Raw genomic sequence first — 15,000 nt, forward strand, 5'->3', positions numbered from 1 at the left:
AAAACACAAGTGCTACAAAAGCAAAATGTTGTTTCTGGGAAGGAAATCATTTCTTGCTGACTAACTTGGGGTTGTCACACTTAATCCTAGATGGAGAGTGGACACTCAAATGCTAACCTAGTAAAAAGTCTGCAGACCAAGACTGCTGAGACTTCCTGAGCCCCTGCTATTTCAAAAACACATACTGACTACTGCAAATCATGTCAAGAAAAAAATATGTTTTGTAGAATTATAACACCTGTGTTGCCAAACTGTCTCTCAGACTGGCAGGTCATTCCTTATTCTCAGGCTGTGTTGTGATTGCATCATGCTATTTACATTTTAATAAGGAATAGTTCAAAAAATGGAATTGCACCAAAGTGCTGCAGTCACTTTTGGTGCTGGAAAAATAAAGATGTAAAGGAAAAAGTATCTAACTGACTGAAAGACGTGTTTGAAGCTGATGAATAGGGCACCTGTGAAATGGCCTTTTTTCATGAATTCATAGAAGTGACTGGTGATGACATGAAACCATGCTAATTGCTAGCAAGGAGGACATATGTAGAGATGTGGCCTGCTAATTGTTTATAAAAGAGTTTTTCTAGTAGCTTAGCCAGTGGTATATAACAGTACTAAATTGGTAGTCTGAAGATGATTTTGGTTTCTTGTTCTTTGGTGTATCTGCTGTTATGCATGTTTTCGACCGTATGAATTAAATCTTGTGGAATAAGCAAGGGTGTGTATATATGAGTAAGGATATGAGGTATGACTAGGGCAGATACTTTGATTATTTTTAGATGTAATAATGAGTTTTTAATTTTTTTATGCCTAGTTTCGGTATTACTTTGTCGATCTGTCAGAGTTATGACTGTCAACTGGAACAAAGGTGTATGTATTCTGTTTAAGGGTATACTAGTGCAATTTATGTATCCGGCATAATTCCTGATATAGAAGAAGCAAATGCTGACTGCAATTGATACTTGAAAGAGCCACATATGTATCATAGATGGCATGGTATATCCTTCCCAGAAACAATGCAACAACATTCCCTCAAAATGACAAGCTCTGTCCTTAAACTAACTTACCTGTGCAGTCCTAGATATCTTTAAAGGCATTCTTCAACATTCAGTAAAGAAATGAACGTGCACTGTACAAATCATGGATTCACATAAATGCATAGTAATAGCTAATAAAAAATTAACTTATAATTATCTGCCAAGTAATCAGAGAAAGAGGGTAAAAGAGGGAGTACAGCAACATGCTTACTAAACCAGTACACAGATAAACAGCTTTTGGTTAGAATCTTTGACCTTCCTAGTTGAAGTTGTTAATAAGCCATTAGTATGTGTTTCATATTTTGCCCAATTGATCCAAATTATGAGGACTAGTGTTTGAGTTCTGAGTGTGACATTTCAATTGGGAACCATGAAAAACACATTCTAGTAACTTTCTAAGTTTATAACAGCAATATTTTAAACTTTGTCCCTGAGATGATCCTTCTCCCAAACCATAGGTCACTAACCATGACAGACTTTTGACTTTCAAACTTCAAATGCCTCAAAAATATGCATGCTAATGTACAACATGCCCTGCCCAGTGCCAGTTCTTTACTATCTTATTGAACTACTTGTCCTCGGCAAGCAGATGATTAACTCTTAATGAGCACAGTCTATTTTATCCCTGTCGACGTGTTAATGAGCACAGCCTGTTTTTTTTTTTTAATTTCTCCAAATCTTTTGGGTTTCTAATACCGTGATAGGAATGAACCTCATTCCTAAGTCAAAGTACGATTAAAGGTCATGAAATTAGTATTGTTTCAGTCTTTAATGTCAACCAAAAGTTCTCTTCGCAGCACCCACAGTGAGCCCAGTAATGACTCCTTCTACAATCCATATGGAGTTACATGTACTGGTAGCATGTCTAAATACAATTGTAGACTCTTTTTATAATATCTGTTGCTCCTACTACTATGGGAACTATCTGGGTATCTTTCTTCCACATTGCTCTCATTTCTGCCTGTAAATCCTGATATTTTATGACTTTGTGTCTCTCTGTACGCAAGACTGTAGTCAATGGGAGTGGTAATTTAATTGATCAATGCTACTTTTGTCTTCTTTTCTTGGACCACAATATCTGGTTTTCTAGCATCTATCTTTTGAACTGTTGGTAATGGATGATCCCAATGTAGACTTCATAATTTTTTATGATGCTTTGTGGCTCATGCTTCCAGTGTTTTTAAGCCACTTCAATGCCATAATGTTTACACAATCCCCACTGAAACAGTCTTGCCACATTATAATGCTTTTCAGTATACAGTACTTCTGCCATTAGGATGTCTCAACCAGCAATACGTGTTTCCAGTTCTGTTTTACAAAACCTACATTTGTTTGTTTCTCCCACATGTTCAAAGGACTTTGTATACCAACATGCACATAGCCCACTATCTTGTGCCACCAATATTAACCTTTTATCTCTTGGTTTGAATTCGTCTCTCCTTAATCATTCATGCATTCATTCCTGATCAACATGAGGTTCTTCCAGAAGTTTTCTATACTTGCAACTATACTTATGCATTTTCCACATTTCTTGCCTTCTCATCTGGTTGTTGTATCTTTCGGCTTTTAGGGGTCGCCACAGCAGAACTTCGGTCCGCTAATGATTGGCAGTGGATTTTTACGTACCGAGTTGCTAGCCCTGACGTACAACTTTCAACCAAGGTACGCCCATTCACGCATGTCTCCACACAGAAGACACTTTAGCTGCGAATCGAACAGGACAATGTCTTACTGTGAAGTGACAAAGCTACCGCAGCACCACCACCGCTCATTCACCTTTTATTCTTTCGTTTTTTAGCACATTCAGTTGCTGCCTGTTTTTTATCTACTTGATGTGATTTCCATTCCTGCTTGATGCCGAAATGCTTCTCCTAGCCTAAGCAGGGAAGTCATCTTAGATTTATTCTCCTCATGTTTCAAAACTGTCACTACATTTGGGTCTTGAGAGGTCAGCAGATATGTGTGGATTCTCACGATTGGTGATATGTGCATGTAATCAATTTCAAGGAGGGCCATCCCACCTTCGGAATGGGGAATACGTAATCTTGGTATGCACTGATTTTTATAAATCAGGTGGTGAGCATGAAGCATCTTTCTTGTTTTCCTATCTAATGTATCCAACACATTTTGGAGCCAGTCAGTCACTCCAAAACTGTAAGTTAGGAAAGGAAGTGCACATTGGTTTATAGCTTGGATTTTGTTCCTAGATGTCAACACTATTTTCAGGATTACTTTAAGTCTTCTAAAGTACTCCTTACTAAGTTTTATTCACATTTGTTTGTGTTTTATTGCTGATCCTTCATCAATTCCCAAATATTTATACACTCTCACTTGCTCACGCTCTTTTATATCATGTTCTTATCCCAAAGTGATGTTTTCTTGGTGCTGCTTTGTTTTCCTGCTTTAAAGTTTGGTTTTGCACATTTATCAAGACCAAATGACATTCTTATCTCATCTGAAAAAGTTTTGACAACTTGCAGTTGTACTTTCAGTTCCTCATCTGATGAGCTATACAGTTTCAAATAATTGACAAATAAAAGATGAGAAGTCTTTACACTTTGGTTTTTAGGAGCCAAATTATAGCCATGGCCTAAGCTGTGAAATAGACAGCTTAATGAGTTAAGGGCAAGGCAGAATAGCAGCAGTGACAGAGAATCACCCTGGAATATCCCCCTTTGAATGTTTATCCCTGGAGTAATAATTAGTCCTTTATCACAGCTTAATTGCAAAGTATCTACCACTGTTTCATGGTCACTGTAATGTAGCTGATCAGTGAAGGGTGTATCTTATACATTTTTAATCACTCTTTTATCCATGAATGTGGGATACTGTCAAATGCTTTTTTATAGTCAATCCATGCCATACTTAAATTCTTTCCATTTTTACAGTTCTCCACTATGACTTTATTTAGCAGCAAATGATCCTTTGTTCCATATGACTTTCTTTTGCCATAACTGAGTTTTCTTCTAAATGACTACAGCCTCTGTCAGCATCAATTCCGGTGTATAGTTTATATGTCTTCAGAAGGCAAGTTATCGGTCTATAACTTTTAGGGTAGCTTGCAGTTTCACTCTTAAATCAGAGCATTGTTTTTCCTATTGTTAGCTAGGTTGGTGTCTGTTCAGGGTGTGCATATAAATAGTTCATACTCATGGGTAAATCTTCATGCAAAGATGTTAAATACTTTTAACCAGAAGTTAGGTACTGCATCTGGGCCTGGGGTTTTCCAATTAGAGGCTTTTCTTAACTTTGTTTCAATCTCTCTGGTTGTTACTTCATCCCATTTCATATCATGTATCTTTAAACTTCTTATTTTTTCTTTTACTTCTTCTGTCCATTTAGCATCTTTGTTATGTTCCACAGGATCTTCTTAGATACTTCTCCAAAGTTTATCTGTTTCTTCTTTTTTTGGTGGTCTTCAATTCCTTTTACATTGTTTGCCAATTCTATATAAAACTTTTTTGGGTCATCAATAAATTGCTTATTTTGTACTTTTCCTTTATATTTATCTGGGTGTCTTCTATGTTTTTCTGCCTGTGCTGAGATTTTTAGTTTGTTGTTTACATGATAGATCCAGATCTGTTCTAATACTGCACATTACTTTTGTCATGTCTATCTTTCTGAGTATTTTTGTTGATCTGTTCCCTCTTCTGTTCTCTTCTAACAGTGACACTTCTTGTCTTAGTTGCTTTATAATTTTCTCTATTTGATGTTTCCATGATGGTATTTGATTTCTCCTTTTTCTCTCCCTTACTACTCTGTGTTCTTGTGGTAGAACTTTATCAGTTATTAATTTAGCTGCACAGTAATATATCCTTTTACTTCTATTATATTGCATGGCTCTCTATAGACAGTCCTAATTATTGTGTCCATTTGTTTTATCAAACTTCTGACTTTTTGGGTTTTATTGACCTTCTGCAGTCTATTTCTTTCATTGATCTTAATATGTCTATCTGTCTTTATTAATAGCTTACTTCTTCTAAATTGAGGGCACATTTTTTTATTTTCCATGACCTGTGGGCATTCTATACATAGTTCTATTGCATCTCCCTGTGACACATTCTCTTCAATTTCATCCTGTGCCATCTGTTGCTCTGTCATATGAGAACTCACTGGCCTATCACTCATCAACATTAACTGTATCAGAGTTTCCACAGGTTCTTGTTCCTTCACTTGCCGTCCTGCTTCAAGTGAATGTTTATACTCATTTTCTATGGAAGGCTCCAAAATATCATCATATGGCACCTGGCCAGTTGCTTCCCAGTCTACTGGTTTCCCCTTAATTTGGAGTTCCATTGCTCTGTCCCTTTGTGGTGCTTTCTGAATTACATTTTCTACACTGAATCCTTCACTTTGGAGGTACTCCTTAACCTCAGTTTCTATTTCTTTAACGTCTCCATCACTGATCTCCTTTTCTACTCTTCCTCTTTGTCTTCTTATTTTTTGTATTGTAAAATTTTCCATGTCAGGATTCCTTTGCCTATATTTCTCTTCAAATATCATTGGTGCTTCTCTTTTTGTATTGATTAGTTTTTCTTTCTCCTTTGCATAGCTATTATGCCACATTAACTCTCTTTTTCTTTCCCATGTCCATATTTCTTCTTCGGATATTTCCTGATCTTCCTGCTACTCTTTACTTTGGGGACTTGTTCCATCATGCTGCAATGAAAACTGTGTTAGACCTTCTACATCAAATCCATCACTTTGCAGGCATTCCATAACTTCAACTTCTATTTTTTTTTACTTCTTCTTTACTAATCTTCTTTTTTACATTCATTCTTTGTGATATTATTTTTTTTATTATGAAATATTCCATGTCTGGATGCCTTTGCCTGTATTTCTCCTCAAATATCTTTGAGGTTTCATTTCTTATGTTGCTTAATTTGGTTTTCACCTTTGCATAAATATTGCACCATATCAAATCTCTCTTTCCTTCCTATGTCCATATTTCTTTTTTATACTTTTAAAAATATCTAAGTTTTGTTGTTTATGTCTTCTCACTTCCTCAGATGCTTCTTTTTCCAAACAGATCAAAGTTTCTTGATCTATATACTGTTTTTCACAAATCTGATGTATTAATGAACACAATTTTTCATTTGAAACTTTTGACAGTTTTTCTAGTGGAAGTATTTTTCTTTCCTCTAATTTATCTCTTAACTTTTTTGTATATCTTGTGTCTGGAAATTCTGGGCTTTTTACATAATAGTAACACTACATAATTTCTTTCTTATCCTCAGTAGTCTACTTTATTGTCTTTAAGGCTCTTCTTTGGCCTATCAGTTTTTTGTGATTTTTGTGGACTGTATTTCCTTCTACAATGGGGGGGGGGGGGATCCTCCCCTGGTCCTGGCCTGGCCCCATTGTAGGAATGTTTTTATATTTTGAGGATTCTACACTATCATTTTTTTCCAGTCCTGGCACCAGTGTGCCTACCAGGATTGGGCACTTTTTTATCCTGGGTCTTGTGCACCAAGCTATCTTTTTTCATTTTTGACCTATTTCTATCCATGATATATGCTATATAAATGCAGTCTATACATATCAGTTTCTCCTTGGTGAGATTTTGTAGAAAACAGGGTCCACCTTATGAAGGTACTCACCAAGAGTTGAGGATGAATTCAGTTTCAGCACTACTACTCTCTTTTGCTTGCTGACTTTTCATCTCTCCATTCAGAACCCATGTTAATGAGCACAACCTGCTTTATAGCTGTCACGTGTTCCAAATTGGTTCATAGCTTCATAGGTAAATAGTAGGCTATGAGTGTTTACAATACTAGCGAATAACGAGAGATCAAAGTGAACCCTATACCTTGTATCTGTGATGAAAAAACCTTAACCATTAAGATAATCTCTGCCTCTATAATCATATACTTTATTTCTATTTACTCCATTACTGACTACCTACCTATATCAGAATATGAAAACAGAACAGTACACTGTGACCTTAAAGAGATGTTAAAACTCTATCCTCTTCCTTTCTTCTGTCAGAACATGTCATATTGATTTAGTGGCATCAGTATAACATGTTAGTTTACCAGTACCAGGTGTGTTTACTGCTTTGCATGCCATAACAGACCCGTGGTTTGCTAGTTAGTGAAAAACTTTTTTTTCCAGAAACTGCCCAAGCTACAGATCCAGTCCACCATCCTGTCTAGTAAAAAAAAAATTAATAGTCAAATTCCAAATCCAATATTATAAAATAAATTAAAGTACTTGAATAATACAGATTAGTGCCCTTCTAATTTCAAAAGAGAGAACAGAACAGGTACATACATACATACTACTGCTCTGTCACAGTACGATCGGTAATGGTGTTCTCTGTCCCACACCTCCACCTAGCTACCCAATCAGAAGCCTTTGGGGCAGTCCCGGAGACTCATTCCTTATGTAAAATGTGGGGATGAGCAGACCCCCTCCCTTGTGAAGTGACATCTAAAGGGAGGTGGGTAGCAAGTAGGAAGTATGGCTTTGCCGTTAAGGCAAATTACAAAAAAAAAAAAAAAATGAGCAAACTAACTTTTTTCAGCATTTATTTTACATGAATTGCACCATTTCTAAGCTAGTACACAGGCTGGCTGACCCCTTTGCCTCACTCTTTCTGCACTAGTGGTTTTGATAGAGATTTAGAACAATTTGGTGATTATAAGGGTGCAGAGACCAACCTGCTTAACAAATAAAGAAAGAAAGAAAACAATGCATTATGCACTTCACTCGCTGTTCCCAAAGTAGATAGAAAATGTTCCAATATCATTATGCTTATGAGGACCACTCCTGGTGGGGTGGGAGGGTGCACACATTTACCTGTACTGTTACAGGTACGGCAGGTGAACTAGTCATCAGATATTAAAGAATTCTAATGTAAATAACCTGTTTTATGTTGTGATAAATAAAGTAACAGCAGATGGGTACTTCCAAGTATGACATTTGGTGGGTCAGCAGCTTCTTCCATGGCTTCCCACCTATCATGATTACAGATCTGATACTTAATATATATGTGTAAAGTGGTGATCCAATCTTTGCATTTTTGCATTCCTAAAAACATAGGTATGGATGCTATGGATGTTGTTGCAAAGTTGGTTGTCACTGGTTCTAAAAGATGACTTTGGAGAGCTTTAAGATCAATGGGTACATTAATCAATAAGGATTAAAGCTGCAGCTGTGGGTTTTATGTCATGTCCCATGATAGCCAAGATTCTGTCATTTAAGTAGCAGCAGGCAGCAATGAAGGTGACCTGGATGGCATGCCCAGTTTAGTATAATGGGTCATGCCTCTTTTCTGAATAAGATTTTTTCAAAATTGGTCTTAGAGCAAATAAAAAATAAACTGTGATTATGTATTTAAAAAAAAATTAAGACAAAAGACCAGCATGCACCACAATGTGCTAGCTGGCTGTGACTGGAAATGAGTGAATATTGTTAGCTGATCCAGTTGCAGTCTGGGAGAAGCTGAGATGTCTGTAGCGGTATACAACATCAGTGGAGTTGGAGTTTGGACTCATTCAAAAGGAGTCCTAGATTCCCTTCAAGAAGCAACCTGCTCAGAAAATATTACATAAAGCAGTATACAGGGTGGGTGAGTAAACTACATGGTATTAGTAAAGTATTCTCAATGCACCAGTTACTTTTGGATATAGGATTTTAAATACTGAACCAGATGGTTATCTATTGGAGGTTATGTTGACCTAAATTTGAACTTGTTGCAGTGACTGTAAGAAGGCTGATTTTCTCCTTTACTTCCTCTCTATCCTGTTTCACCAGCTTCTTTTTTTTTTTTTTTTTTAGGACCAGACTTGCTAGTCTAAGTGGCTTCAGATGAGGTAGTGTCAGAGGCTTGTGTTCCCATAATGTCATAGGATGGCACTGACAGGTTAGCTTTTACTTAACACTATCTATGCACAGTAGCACGTGGCCCATATGCTCACAGATGAACGCATGTCTGTGTATTCTAGTGAGACACATTTGATAACACAAATTGTTTTTGTAAATATACTTGAAGGCAATATATTTATAGAATGAGGTGTGGGACAGAGCCCTCATGATTGTCAATGCAGGGGGCTTACCCCCTAAAAAAAACACTTTTTTAAGCTCACTGGTGATCACAAATATATAACAAGTGAGTGATCAACAGTGAACAGATAAAACTCAAGCAACTGGTGTTCAAATTAATCAAGTAGGTTTATGAATGTATGTATGTATGTGTGCATGCATGTATGTATGTGTGCATGTGTATGTATGTGTTGGTGTGTATGTATGTATATATATGTGTGTGCGCGTGTGTGTGTGTGTGTGTGTGTGTGTGTGTGTGTGTGTGTGTGTGTGTGTGTGTGTGTGTGTGTGTGTGTGTGTGTGTGTGTGTGTGTGTGTGAATCTATGGAAACACTTTATAACCTCAAATTACTGAAATGTCGAATTTCAGTATCTCGAAGCTATAAAGTCGAATGTTAAAAATAGCGAAAGCCCATAATCGTGAATTCAAAATATGTTGAATTCGCGGTTATGACCTTACGTTGCGTAATGTCCGGGATTGTGTTTTGATGGTGCGCGGTTCCATGTGTGGATGTAGGTGTTATGTCAGGTAAGTGTTTTCTAAGGGTTGTGAGTGGGAGTTAGAGTGTGTGTGAGTGTGCTGATGTGTTTGATGTATGTATGAGGGGTCAGAGAATGTGCGTGTGTGAGTCTGCTTCTGTTTTGTGTTTGTGCGATCTCGGAGTTAATATATATAGGTAGGGGTGTGGGGTGCAGCCCTATAGAAGTGCAGGGCTTGCCCTTGCTTATTTGTGTATGAGTTGTGTATGTATGTAGTTTTGTTTGTTTTTGTTGTGATGTGGGTGTTGTGGTGTATGTGTAGTATTGTGTGTGCGGTTCTTTCGGTGTTTTGAATGTTTTTTTGTGTCTGTGTTTTGTGGATTTGGTTTTATAGTCTCGAGATACTGAAATTCGACATTTCAGAAATTCGAGGTTATGAAGTGAATCCGTATCTATATATATATATATATATATATATATATATATATGTATGTATGTGTGTGTATGTATGTGTGTGTGTATGTATGTTTGTATATGTGTATGTATGTATTTACGTATGTATGCATGCGTGTGTGCATTTTCATGTGTGTATGTACGTATGTATGTGTGTGTGTGTGTGTGTGTGTGTGTGTGTGTGTGTGTGTGTGTGTGTGTGTGTGTGTGTGTGCGTGTATGTGTGTGTGTGTGTGTGTGTGTGTGTGTGTGTGTGTGTGTGTGTGTGTGTGTGTGTGTGTGTGTGTGTGTGTTTGTATGTATGTGTGCATGCATTTGCTGCTTGTTTACTGGTTAAGTAAGCTGGATCAAAGACGCATTTCAGTCAAGATCCACGCCAGTCCAAGGGCAGTAATACAGAAAATTAATTAATAGTGAAGAAAATTTATAAATGACAATAACACAGATAATCACTTGATTGTACAATTTTGATTGCAAAGTGTTGGATATATCCGAAATCACACTGAGAGTAGAGATACTTAAACTTATTTGACAATGGCAAAATTGATAGACATTAAGTAGCATTAAATAAATAAATTAATTAATGAAGTAAGTAAGTAACATGCAGCTCATTAATTGTAGAACATTTTCAATTTACAGACATGCTAGAACAAAAATTGCATATAAAATCACAACTGCCAACAAAACAAAATTGCATAGCATAAAACACAACTGAGGTATTAGCAAACTGTGATATGACAATCAGCACTTTTGCTGTGAATTGTTATACACAATGTGTTATAGCCCTGGTTATTTACTAGATTATAATAATGTTTACACTTAATTCTCTGCAATATATTAGCATGGCCTAAAAATCAGAATCTGCATTTTAAGAACAGTACATTATTTTGCAATTTGTATTGCATTTAAAGGTTCTGGTTTATATCTAGGGATCACAATGAAGAAGGGAGTGTGGTCCACCCAGAGGGTCTTACAGCTAATATAGACTCCTATCAACTGAAGCAGCAATGACATCCTAGCGACCTGAAGGCATTTGTAGATACAGTTTTAACCTGTAGCTGTCATTTTTTTATTGTTGTCACATGACACCACCTAGGACTGTTATGTTCAAACTAAGTTACTTGTAAATATGCTGCCTGAAGAATATAAGTACAGGCTAACATTTTGAAAAAGGACTAAGGCTGAAAGGTATTGCATCAAAGGGAAGATGGGATGCCACTTATGGAATGCTGGTAGCATGCATTTCTTTCATCAATGTGGATTGAGGTTCCAGTCCTGCATTGTATTTATACACCCTAGTTCTGTGAGGGCTAAGGGGTGGAGGCAATCTTCCCCTTAACTTGGAAGTCAGATTTATGTTTATAATATTACTGTGGTTTGAAGTGTAATGCAGTTTGTTTCTGCTTGTTTTTGTATGCTGTTCTGATCCTATTATTTGTATGTTTGTGAGCTGTAAAAACAAAATGAAAACTCCAGCAAAGCTAGTACTTCCACTGAGTGACCTCGCAAGCCTCTTGTATCAGAGGCACATATCCCATGTGCCTCTGATACAAGAGGTTTGGGAGGTCACTCTGTGGAAGTTCTAGCTTTGCTGGTGTTTTCATTTTGTTTTTACTGATTGGTTTTTCAGTGACATTCCCACTCATTGTTTTGTTTGTGAGTTGAGAATGTGGGAAACTAACACTAACAGTGGACATCTCTACTAAATCACAGCTAGCAGTTTATACTGATGTTAAAGTCGTAGTTTTCAACTGTCAAGATTTTCGCAGTATACTTATATTTTTGCCCCATATCTTTGGTCTGTTCATCATAAAATGAGTGGTTTTCTGGAAAATCATTGAGGACTGAAGTGGCTAAATAACAACAAATATTGAGTTTCAGACTTCATATCCTTCAGAAAAAGTGTGTCAATGTAAAACCTATTGCAACTTTCTAAGTTTATATGAGCAATATATAAAATCTGTCCCTATTTTGTGGCATTTGTCCCCCATTATTTTTGCATTTGTCCAGATTTCTTATACTTAGAGATTAACAGGTAGGGTTAAAGTTTTTAGGTAGGTTTTTGTGGCCCAGTTGTTTAGTAACTAGCTGCCAATGTTGGTATAATCCCTTGAAGACAATGTTTCTATACTTTATTATTGTAAACAGGCTCCACAGTCCTGTGGAAAGAAACAAACTACTATGATATATGCTACAGAAAATAAATAGGAAGTTTGTTAATACAGAAATCTTATTTAAATGTAAATGGACATATGCTAGAAAAGCTTGGCTTTGACTATATTTCAAGTGATTTATATAGTTCAGACAAAAGAGGAGGCATCGGCCATTTTGTCAAGTAATGGACTTGAGCTGGAAATTGTAGATACATGCAGGCCCCTGGGAGACTCCTAGGACTTACAGGTTGCTAACCTGGCTATCTCATCATTATCTGAGCCACATATTTTTCTTAGGCCTTGGTGTCTGAATTTGGCAGAGGGAAGGTGACTTTAATTGTTTAACAAGCTCAGGAGGTATCTCAGCACACAAGAATCCAAGATTTTTAAGTCCTGTCAAGAATGCTTGCCAGCATTTTTCAGTAGGTGTTATTAACTGATGGTGATGCAGCATTCAAGGTACAAATCCCCCTATTTTATACACACTATACAAATGTAGTCAAAAGATTTCTTATGATAAAAGCATTTATTGTTCAGAAGGTTTTCAGGATCAGGTACAGGAATCTGATCTATATCTAGCTTGTCAGTTCTATTAGATCACCAAGAACCAAAACTAAACAACCCGTGAATGTGCAGCCCAAAATCAAGACAAGTAACCAAAGACAAGCTCAAGCAGTGCCGAACGGCTGAAACCACAAGGTTGGAATGTGTTAGAAAAATATGTATTAGTAATATGCATGCTTAATGCTTAGTGCATTCAAGGTTTAAAAGGGTTAATACATTTATTCTGTTCACACTGCATGAATCTGCACAGCTATTAGAAACTTAACAAGAAGCATTCTATTTTCTGCTAATGTCAGCAAATAACAAGAAGTGTTTCATTTCTACTAGTGTCATCTAATAGGTTCATAGGTTCATACTAGGCTATCTGCCCTAGGGCATTTATAAGCCTAGCCAGAGTGTGTTTGGCTTTCGCCACCCATTTTAAATTTATTTTGCTATGCCCTTTTTCGAGGTTAGTATACTGTGCCTCTGTCTAACAGTGACACAGAAGTGATACCCGGGGTAAACCTACGATCTCCCATCCACTCATCAAGATTCCTCTTGAAGAGAGTCAATGAGGGACTCTGCCTAACCTGGACTGGGATTTTATTCCAGAGTGAAGGGAGCCTCTGGGTTATGAATCTGTCCCTCCAGCATGTCCTATTTATTTCAGTGCTGAGGTTCAAGTCTCTCGAGCGTGTGGCTCGATGGGATTTGGATTTTCTGAGGTGCAGCATGTCCATTAATTTCGGGTTGGACATGGCTTTATACGTCAGGCACAGATCGCCTCTGAGCAGGCTGTATGCCACTGAGTAGAGCTGGAGTTTCTTTAACCGGGCAGCATATGGCATCTGTTTGAGCCCTTTGATCCTCTTGGTGAGGTACTTCTGGGGTCTTTCCAGTTGCTGCAGGTGTCTGGTAAGGTACATCCCAAAAGGGGCATTGTACTCAATTATGGACCTGATGAGGGATGAGTAAAGAGGCATGATGACCTCCCCTGATCTAGATGTGAATCCCTTCATGATTAGGTGGGCTATATAAAATGTTTTTCTAACCACTTTGGCCACGTGGTTGTCAAATGAGAGATTGCTATCAACTTGGGTCCCCAGGTCCCTAATTACTACTAATATCCAAGGAAGGCAGAACATTAGATGAGGACAGAAAAGTAGCAATTTTGCAAGCACCAAAACCCACTACCAAGAAGGAAATTATGTCCTTCCTGGGTACAACTAATTATTGTCGGAGCTGGATTACAAACTATGCTTTAGAATCTGCACCTCTGACTGACCTTATATATAAGAAGCCTATGGCAGCACAATATTTATTACAATGGACACCAGAGGCAAAATCTGCTTTTTGCAAACTGAAGCAGTTAATAGCATCCTCATTAGTTCTAGGATTACCAAACTACCATAAACGTTTTTTCCAAACTGTAGATTGTAAGCAAGGTTATATGACATCAGTGTTAACACAACAGCATGGGGATAAGCAATGCCCCATTGCTTACTATTCATCACATCTAGACCCAGTGGCACGGTCCTTACCCCACTGTATACAAGCAGTAGTTGCAGCTGCAATGGCAGTACAGGCTTTGGCCTCAGTAGTCTTATTCCACCTTCTCACTTTGAGAGTGCCTCATGCAGTCGCGATTATTTTACTACAAGAAAAGGTAGCATATCTTTCCCCTGCTAAGCATCTTTCCTGTATAACTATATTGTTGAGCCAACCTCACATGACAATTGAGCGATGCATGACTTTGAACCCTTCTACTCTGCTCCTGACCCCTGCAGATGGCACACCACACCACTGCCTGCAGGTAATTGAGCAATAAAACACTACCTAGAAAATATCTCACGGATGTCCCCTTGGATGATGCCGAGGTGACATACTATGTGGATGGTTCATGCAAAAGGGGTCCTGCAGGACAAAACCTAGTAGGATATGCAGTAGTTTCTGACACTGAGATTATAGAAGCAAAACCTTTACCACACAACTTATCTACACAGGCAGCAGAATTGATTGCCTTGACACGGGCATGTATCTTAGCAAAGGGTAAATGTGCAAACATTTTTACTGACAGCCAGTATGCTTTTTCTACTGTACATGTTTTTGCGCAACAGTGGAAAAACCAAGGAATGATAACATCTACTGGCAAACCTATAAATCATGCACAGTTTATTTTAGATCTTTTAGAATCTATTCAATTACCTCAGAAAGTAGCCATTTGTAAATGCACAGCTCACACCAAGCAACAAGATAGGATTTCAAAAGGTAATGCGAGAGCTGATACA

Source organism: Protopterus annectens, chromosome 14.part0 (genome assembly GCF_019279795.1).
Source record: "Protopterus annectens isolate FY-2018-M chromosome 14.part0, PAN1.0, whole genome shotgun sequence".
NCBI classification, from domain to species: Eukaryota; Metazoa; Chordata; order Ceratodontiformes; family Protopteridae; genus Protopterus; species Protopterus annectens.